Consider the following 7,702-nt stretch of genomic DNA (forward strand, 5'->3'; position numbering starts at 1 on the left):
CCAGCGAGGGAAACGATCCAGCGCCGTGTGGCTGCCACATTATTCACCACTCTGCCAATCTTTGTCATCGACAAATTTTTATCTGAAGAGATTTGGTATTTACTGCCAAGTTATTGATGGTGAACAGCATCTGGCCAAGCGCTGACAACCCCTCACTGCTAAGATGGTGTGTTCAGCCTGGGATCATTTCATAGCTCGTGCTGATCTCCTCACTGACCTTCAAGATGTCACTTAGCTCCATATCTGCAAAGGTTTTTAAACACATAAAGCTCCACCCCAGGGACAGTAAGCGCTAAGCTTTTCATGCACCTGATTTCCTAGCGTTGTGTGTGTCCTGAGTGCAGCAAAGTCCACCGGGAACCAGCAATACCTCCACAGAAGCAGCTTAGGAGCCATCAGATCCCATCTTTTCTTCCCCCAGATGACACACAGCCCTCTCCAAACACTTATGTTTCTGCTCCTGAGAGGAAGAAAGGGGCCAGTTCCTGCCTGAAGGGAGCTGCCAGGAGACCCCTGTGAAAGGGGAGGGTGAGGCGGGCAATTTGGTGGCCATGGGGACCAGCAGCATCACATGGCAGGGCAGAGAGATGCTGGGAGAAGTTGCCACCATGTGAGTAACAGCCCAGTCACTGCCCGGGCATCTGTGCCGTCTCATGGGAGAGCGTTCCCTGAACACAGGTCATCCAAGACGTCATCTGTCCCCAGCCCATCTCAATCTGTCTTCATGTGGAGTCTTTCTAAGAGGCCTGCAGAGCTTGCAGGAGGCTACGTGAGGAGTTCACCTGCAGAGCCACCCTGACGTTCACCCCGGATGCTGCCTATGCTGTCCTGTGCTCCAGCACAACTATTCCCCCAGCACTGGAGCTGTGCCCAGATCCCTCCCAGCAGCTCCCAGTGCCCCGAGAGCAGCATCCTGGGGCAGTGGCAGGAGACAGGCTGTGCCAGGGGAGGGGGGATCTAAGGGGGGCAGCAGCCTGCCTGCATGGCCAATTAGCTGGCCAGGGCATGGGGCTGGCTAATGAACGATGTGAAAACACCAGCCCTGGGACTGCGCAGCCCTTCCCAGTCCTGCTGGAGGAGACGAGGGGCAGAGGAGGAGCAGGCCAGATAATGACCTTGCCCAGCTTGTTAACCTTCATCTCTCTCTGTAACACACTTGGCTGCTTGACTCTCCTTTGTAATTAAAGCATAGTGTTGTTTAACAATTAACAGGTCCAAAAGAATTGCTTCCCAGCATGAACTTACCGAAGCTGCAGAAACTGTCCAAGGCTTGTTGAAGCCAGAGCTGTCCTTGAGAAGCAGAGCCAGGTCATGTCACCTCCCCATCCGCACCCCCTGCCAGCTCCTCCCATGTCACCAGTGTCTGTGGGCACTGGGTTGGAGGGGTTGGAGCCCAGCAGGGCAACAGGAATCACTCCAGTCTGTGCTTGTGCCTCTGCCGGACCATCAGGATCTGGTGTGAACACACAGCTCTGCTCTGCCAGGGAGAGACACAGCGAGACGGAGCTGGCTGAAGCCTCTTCTGGAGAAAGCTGAAACCAGACGTGCTCCAACAGGAGATAAGGCCCAAATATTCCACAGCGTGGGGACTGAGCAGCCAAACACACTGCCCAGGCAGCACTGGGCTTCCCATCCCTGCTCCCCACCAGTCCTGGTCTGAGGGATGCCCAGGGAACATGGCCACCTGTAAGAGGGGACCGCAGCTGACACTGGGTATGTGTTGGTCAGACCAGATGCTCCCATGCTCGCTCCTGACCCTGTGCTTGGTGGTCTCCAGAGCAAAGATCTTTGGAAATCTGCAGCTCCATGGCTGCCCTGGTTGCCTGGTGGAGATGGAACTCCTCCAGCAATTTGGTATGGTCTACATTACCCTTCCAGGGTACTCACTACAGGAGAGCCCCAGCGGTGGGGTCTGTGTGGCCAAGCACAGGTGTCCACAGGTTGAATGCCTCCACAGGATGTGGCCACCCTGGGGATGTGTCCTGCACCTGGTGGAGTCCAGATCTCCTGAGCCTGTTGGCATGTGTCCTGGGGGGTGATGAATTGCAGATGGCATCTGCATCACTGGGAGGTGATGGGCTCTGCTGCACGGCACTGGGAGGCTGACTCTGATGGAGATACTGGTGGCAGATGCGCACCTTGAGCCAGACAGATCCTCCTGCAGACTCCATGGGGTGTTCCCAGCAGAGAGCTCTTGAGCAGGGTGATTTCCCAGTGCCCGGGGGTCTGCTCCAGAAGCTGGCCTTTGCTGGCATGTCTGAACCAGGAGAACCAGGCAGCTGTGTCTCTGTGCTGTGAGGACCGCTGGTTTATGGAGGGCAGAGACACATGCACATCATGATGGTCCAACAGCCCTCATGCCTCGCTGCTGAGCAAGCAAACGACTTCCAGCCTGGGATGGTTTTCATTGTGGTTTATGGTGCAAGTGATGAGGGAACAGGCTCGGAGAGGGTTAACCCAGGAATCAGCCAGGCAGCTGCCAAGGCGCTATAGATTTTGGAGCAGTAACTCTTCGGCTGGAGAGTGAAAAGGGGACAGCTAATGAGGCTCATGAGATCTGTTAATACTTAACCTAATGCAACACCTACCAGCCCTGCCTATAAATCAGAGACGAGCCCTGGCATGTCGCTTCAGTAGCCACCTGGTCCAGCAAAGCCCCAGCACCCGCCGGGGGCCATCCCCTCCCACCAGTGCGGGGCTGAGTTTCCCTGACCTGCTCTCCTTTCCCAGGAGCCTGGTGAGGACCAACATGGCCAGACCCCTGTTGCTGGGACAAAATCCTTCAGAGATGTCTGGAGGGTGGCCAGAAACACCAGCTCGTAGGGATCATGGGTTCAGCCCTGGAAAGGTCATGAGCCTGTGGAAGTTCAGCCTAATGGTCTGAGGATGAGGGGTATGGGGGGGTGTGACTTGACATTCAGGTTTTTAAGACCTCTCTAGGAAAATCTAGCTTTGGTCTAATCAGCACTGATTAGCTCCACTGCTGGGGTGGGGAGAGTCCGCAGCCCCGCACATGCCGAGGGCTTGATTTCCAGCACTTGCTCTGACCCTCAAGCTGCTCGGAGACATCTGTGCTCCTGCTTATTGCCACAGCTCATTTCTTATGCAAAAATCACGACCAAACAACAGCAGAAGAGCCCTCCTGGTGGGACCACATTACAAGGGGGTAGGTAAAGATGTGTCCCCTACCATGAGAAATACCGAGAGCGCTCCTCCCTGGGAGATGTGAGACATTTCAGCTGCAAAGTTGGCCCCCAGCCCAAACTTTTCTGATGTCCCCGTAACAGCAGAAACCAAACTGAGCTTGTTAAACCACAATAGAGGTTCTTCAGTAGTAAAGAAATGGAAGATAATTAGCTGCCATCCTGTTGCAGACACATTTCTGGCCTCATGGCCTGACATGCAGGTAGGGCTGGGGAGAGGTCAGTCTTCATTTGCTGGTACTGTCCCAAAACCAGACATCACTGTTATAGAAGAGCACCTAAAAACAGGTTCCAGGAAATGACAAAGCTTCAAATGTGTCTGGGATGGGTGATTGAGGCTGAGTGAAGATGGCGCAGCTGGATTCCTGGTCAAATGTGGTACCACCTTGGCAGGATGCAGATGGTTCCCTGCTTGGGTCTTGGCTGTATCTACTTCTTGCCATGCATCTGCGTCTGACATCTTTGTTCTTAGTCTTGCTTGTGATGCTTGTGAAACAAGTTGGGATCAGTTGGTGTAATCCAAAAAACTCACAGGCTTTGGGATCTGGTATGGACACCTTCAGACATCTGAGGAGGTGGCTCCAGTGAGAGTCTCTGAAATTCACTGTGATTAGAGGTAAGTGAAAAATCACACATTGGTTCATCAAAAATGATACGAAATCCGTGTCCTTTAAAAGAAAGGTAGTGTTTCAGAATAATCTCAGTTTTAATGACCTAAAAATTTCCATTGGTTTTATCTCTTCCTTCACCAAAAAGTCAAAAGGCATAAGAAGGCAAAGAAGACAAGAAAACAGAAAGAAAGGGAGAGACAAACCTCAGATCTGGAAACTCCTGTGTTTTGGGGGGAGCATCAGGACATCTGGAATAAACTAGAAAAATTATTTCAGGGAAAAGTCTACAAATGGCATGTTTCTGCTGCTAGTCCTCGTAATATCACTCCAGTGCTCTCCAGGAGGGTTTTGTGGGCAGCACCTGCCCCTGGTGAGAGCCGATGGTTGGGGTTTTAATGTGTTCTGCTGTTTGTACTTCCCTCCCAACCCTTTGGCTGCTCATCATCTGGGTGTGAGTCTGAGCTGATACACCAAGAAGGAATTATTGAGCTGAGCCTCTGAAATCATGGACGCTCGCCTGCTGTCCTCAGTGCCTCTAGAAATCCGCAGTGAGCAAACTCCGAGAGAGAATTACATTTCTGCTTGATGTGTTGCCAATCACCACAATTTCATGGAATTTGAGTCATGTTCCTCTAACAAGAAGCAATTTTCTCTGTTAAATCCAACAGGTCTGTGCTAACCTTGGATCAAAGATGCTCGGAGACTTTGTGGGTTTCCCTGGTGTTTCTATGCTCTGTTCCTGACTTTGGCTGCAGAGGTCACACATGGGGGGGGTTTATCTTTGCTGTCAACAATCTTGTCTGGCTGATGTGGGACAGCATGGGCTGTCTGATCCCAGATAGGGCACGTCTGTGGATGAGGTTTAACAGTTCCAGTGCCAGGAGGTAAGTTTTGAAACATAAAATCTTGACATTTCCTTCATCTAGCACATTCACATGGTCTTTTGTGCTTGGTCTTTCCTGAACTGGGGAGACATTTCACAGGGAGCATTTTCTTTCAAAATGATCAAATTCTGTTTTGGGATGTTCTCATGATACGTACCCCAGATGCCTCTGTCTGCTGTTCCGCTTTGTCACTTTGTCCCTCTTCGGGGACTCTTGAAAGGCCAGTGCTGAAGCATGTGTCCAGTAGCCACTATTTTGCATTCAGCCAGTGTTTTCTCAATACCTTGACTGCTGCGTGCTGCCTAACAGGTGCTCTGGACAGTGATTTGGATGATAGCTTCCAAACAAGGAAAAACACAAATTGGCCTCCCCCCAGAATCATAAGACTAGCTCAAAAACCAGAAGATTTGAAAACAATTGCTGGAGTGCATCCTGCCTTCTCGGGATGCTTTCATCACCCCGTTTGCAAGAATTGTCCACCATCATGCACCCCAGAAACTTGCACATTTGAAAGGGAGCCAGGACTGCTCTGCTCACATGATGCCAGGACTGGAGGCTGTGTGAATATAGCATCAAACATCACAAGATGGACACCGAGATCCCAAGATCTGATCACTCTGCAAAGACTTAGGGCTTATCATTGTCTTCCCCAACCTTTGACCACCAGCAGAGCATCCCCACAGGATGGTCTCTGCCTCCCACCAGGTCATTGCCTTGAGCTTCCATCTGCTCCTTGGAGGAGCACAGACGAGGATGGCCTTGGGCAGGACCCTGTTGACGTGGAGCCACCAGGGATGGCTGATCCTTTGCTAATCTTCCAGGCACAAGGTGATACAGGTTTCATTTCATAGTTGTCAGGTGACGACCCTCTTCTTGGGACCAGAGCGGCCTCCTGTCCTGGAAGGGAGGCAGGTCTAACCAGGCTCAAGGGGGAACGGCTGAAAGAGCAAGGGACCGTGACCGAGGGCCTGCCAGTACATTTCCCTGGTGGTTTTCTATCTGTGACAAGTCAGAAAGCAAAATAAAAAGAAGGCATGCAGTCAGCCAACCCACTTAACTGCAGTTTTCCTCCATCAGGATCTATTTAGTTTTATTCAGCCTGACATTGCTCAGAGAGGAGAAGAAATTCTGGGCGCCTGAAGCCGGAGGGAGACCACACAGTGTGTGCTGGCCGTACGGGAGGATCTCGTTTCCCTTATTGCATCTGACACCAGGCAGGAGGAGCCAGGGTCTGTGGCTGTGGATGTAAGGAGGCTTTCCAGGCACGGAGGCAGCCTCCCCCACCACACACAGACATCGGGATCCTCATTTCACTGACCTACCTGTAGGTGCAGGTCCCCAGAGCCTGGTGGACTATGCAGTGCCCTAGACCCCTGGGTCTCCATCATGCCAGAGCAGGCGGCTTTGCGCAAGATGCTCCAGCTGCAATTCGGGGAGGATGAGGTTAAGTTGACACACTGGAATCCACAGCTGAGTGTTGCAAGCGGTAGCACATCTGCATCGCTGCTTTCCAGGAAAACCCCTTTTCAGCCCAAATTGAGAGGATTTAACAGTTTGTAACACAGAGAAGGAGAAGGAACAGACCTGCTGGGACTGTCCGTTCCTATAGCACACCCCTTAGTTGGGGGATTTGTCATACACCAATGCATGGGAGAGGTAACGGGGCAGGGGGCTCCAGACAGGAAGAACTGAAGGCTGCCAGGCCTTGGGAGGTAGATGATCCTCAGCCTTTGGCCAGTGCTACACAGAGGTTGCAGTGTTCCCACCAGACACCAGCATTGCAGGTATAGCTCCTGCCAAGGCTGACAGCAAGTCATCCCAAGGACACAGTGCTGACCCAGGAGAAAGTGCCCAACAGGGTGGAAGAAGTGATAGCACTGTCAAAATGATTTTGTAGAGGGAACATGTCAATTTTGGGCTCCATAGAAATGATGCCAGAATCTGTCCCTTGGCCCATCCTGCCCCACTACCAGCCATGATTGATCATGCTGTAGCCAGGGGTTAAGCAGACACTATGTAGGAAACACACGATGTCACCCAAGGACCTCTCTCCTTGTCTTGGCCGGGAGCAGCAAGCAGCAGGAGGCTCAGTTTGTGCTTGTCAGCAGGATTCTGCAGGATGACCAGCTGGCTGAAGGCAGATTTCTGCATTGCTGATGCCAAGCTATCCCCAACAGGACAGGCCTGGGGCAGCTCATCACACCTCTGGCAGAAGCACAGACTTGTAACATAAATTACTTTCCCCGATCAGATTCTCCAGGTGTTCCCATCCTCGCCTGGATGAGGTCTCCACCTTTCCCAGGCTGCGCCTTCCCAGACGGGTATTGATGACCCTAAGCCCAAGCTGATGGTCTCCAAGAGCTGGCAGAGCCCCTGGACCTGTCCGTGTGGGCTGTTCAGAGCCCGTTCCCTGCCGGCTGCACGGACCCTGTTTGCCCAGCTCTCCTCTCCGAGCAGTGTAGCTACAGCATCACCCCCGGCCAACTTGGTGACGTGATCTTGCATCCCCCACCACCCAAAACACTGCTGTGTGTCCAGCTGGTGCTCCCCCTGCATCACGCCTCTCCTCTCCTGGCTTCCCTTTCACTCTCTCACTTCACTTCACTCACTCCCTTTCCCTTTCCCTTTCATCAACCCTAACTACTTACCCCCATTCCCAAAGACATCCCATTCTGTCCCTCCCTGTATTTCGCAGGAAGATCTTCTTTGTGTTTGTACCACATGAAGCACAGAGTGCATCTTCCCCCCACCGAGACCTCTTGCAGAAGGTGGCACAACCAGATGACCCAGTGCTCCATCTGCATATGGCATCACCCAGAACATCACCTCCTCATCCGTCCTGCTCTGGGGATTTGGTCCAGGATGGTGAGGACCAGAGAGGGCTCAGAGAAGAGCAGTAGGAAGGATTGGAGGTGTGCAAGACCTGGCTGACTGGGGGAGACTGAATGGCTCAGCCTATTTAGTTTATCAAGGGAAGGTTAAGAGGCAACTTGATCATAGTCTA

The sequence above is a fragment of the Numenius arquata genome, chromosome 21, assembly GCF_964106895.1.
Source record: "Numenius arquata chromosome 21, bNumArq3.hap1.1, whole genome shotgun sequence".
Taxonomy (NCBI): Eukaryota; Metazoa; Chordata; class Aves; order Charadriiformes; family Scolopacidae; genus Numenius; species Numenius arquata.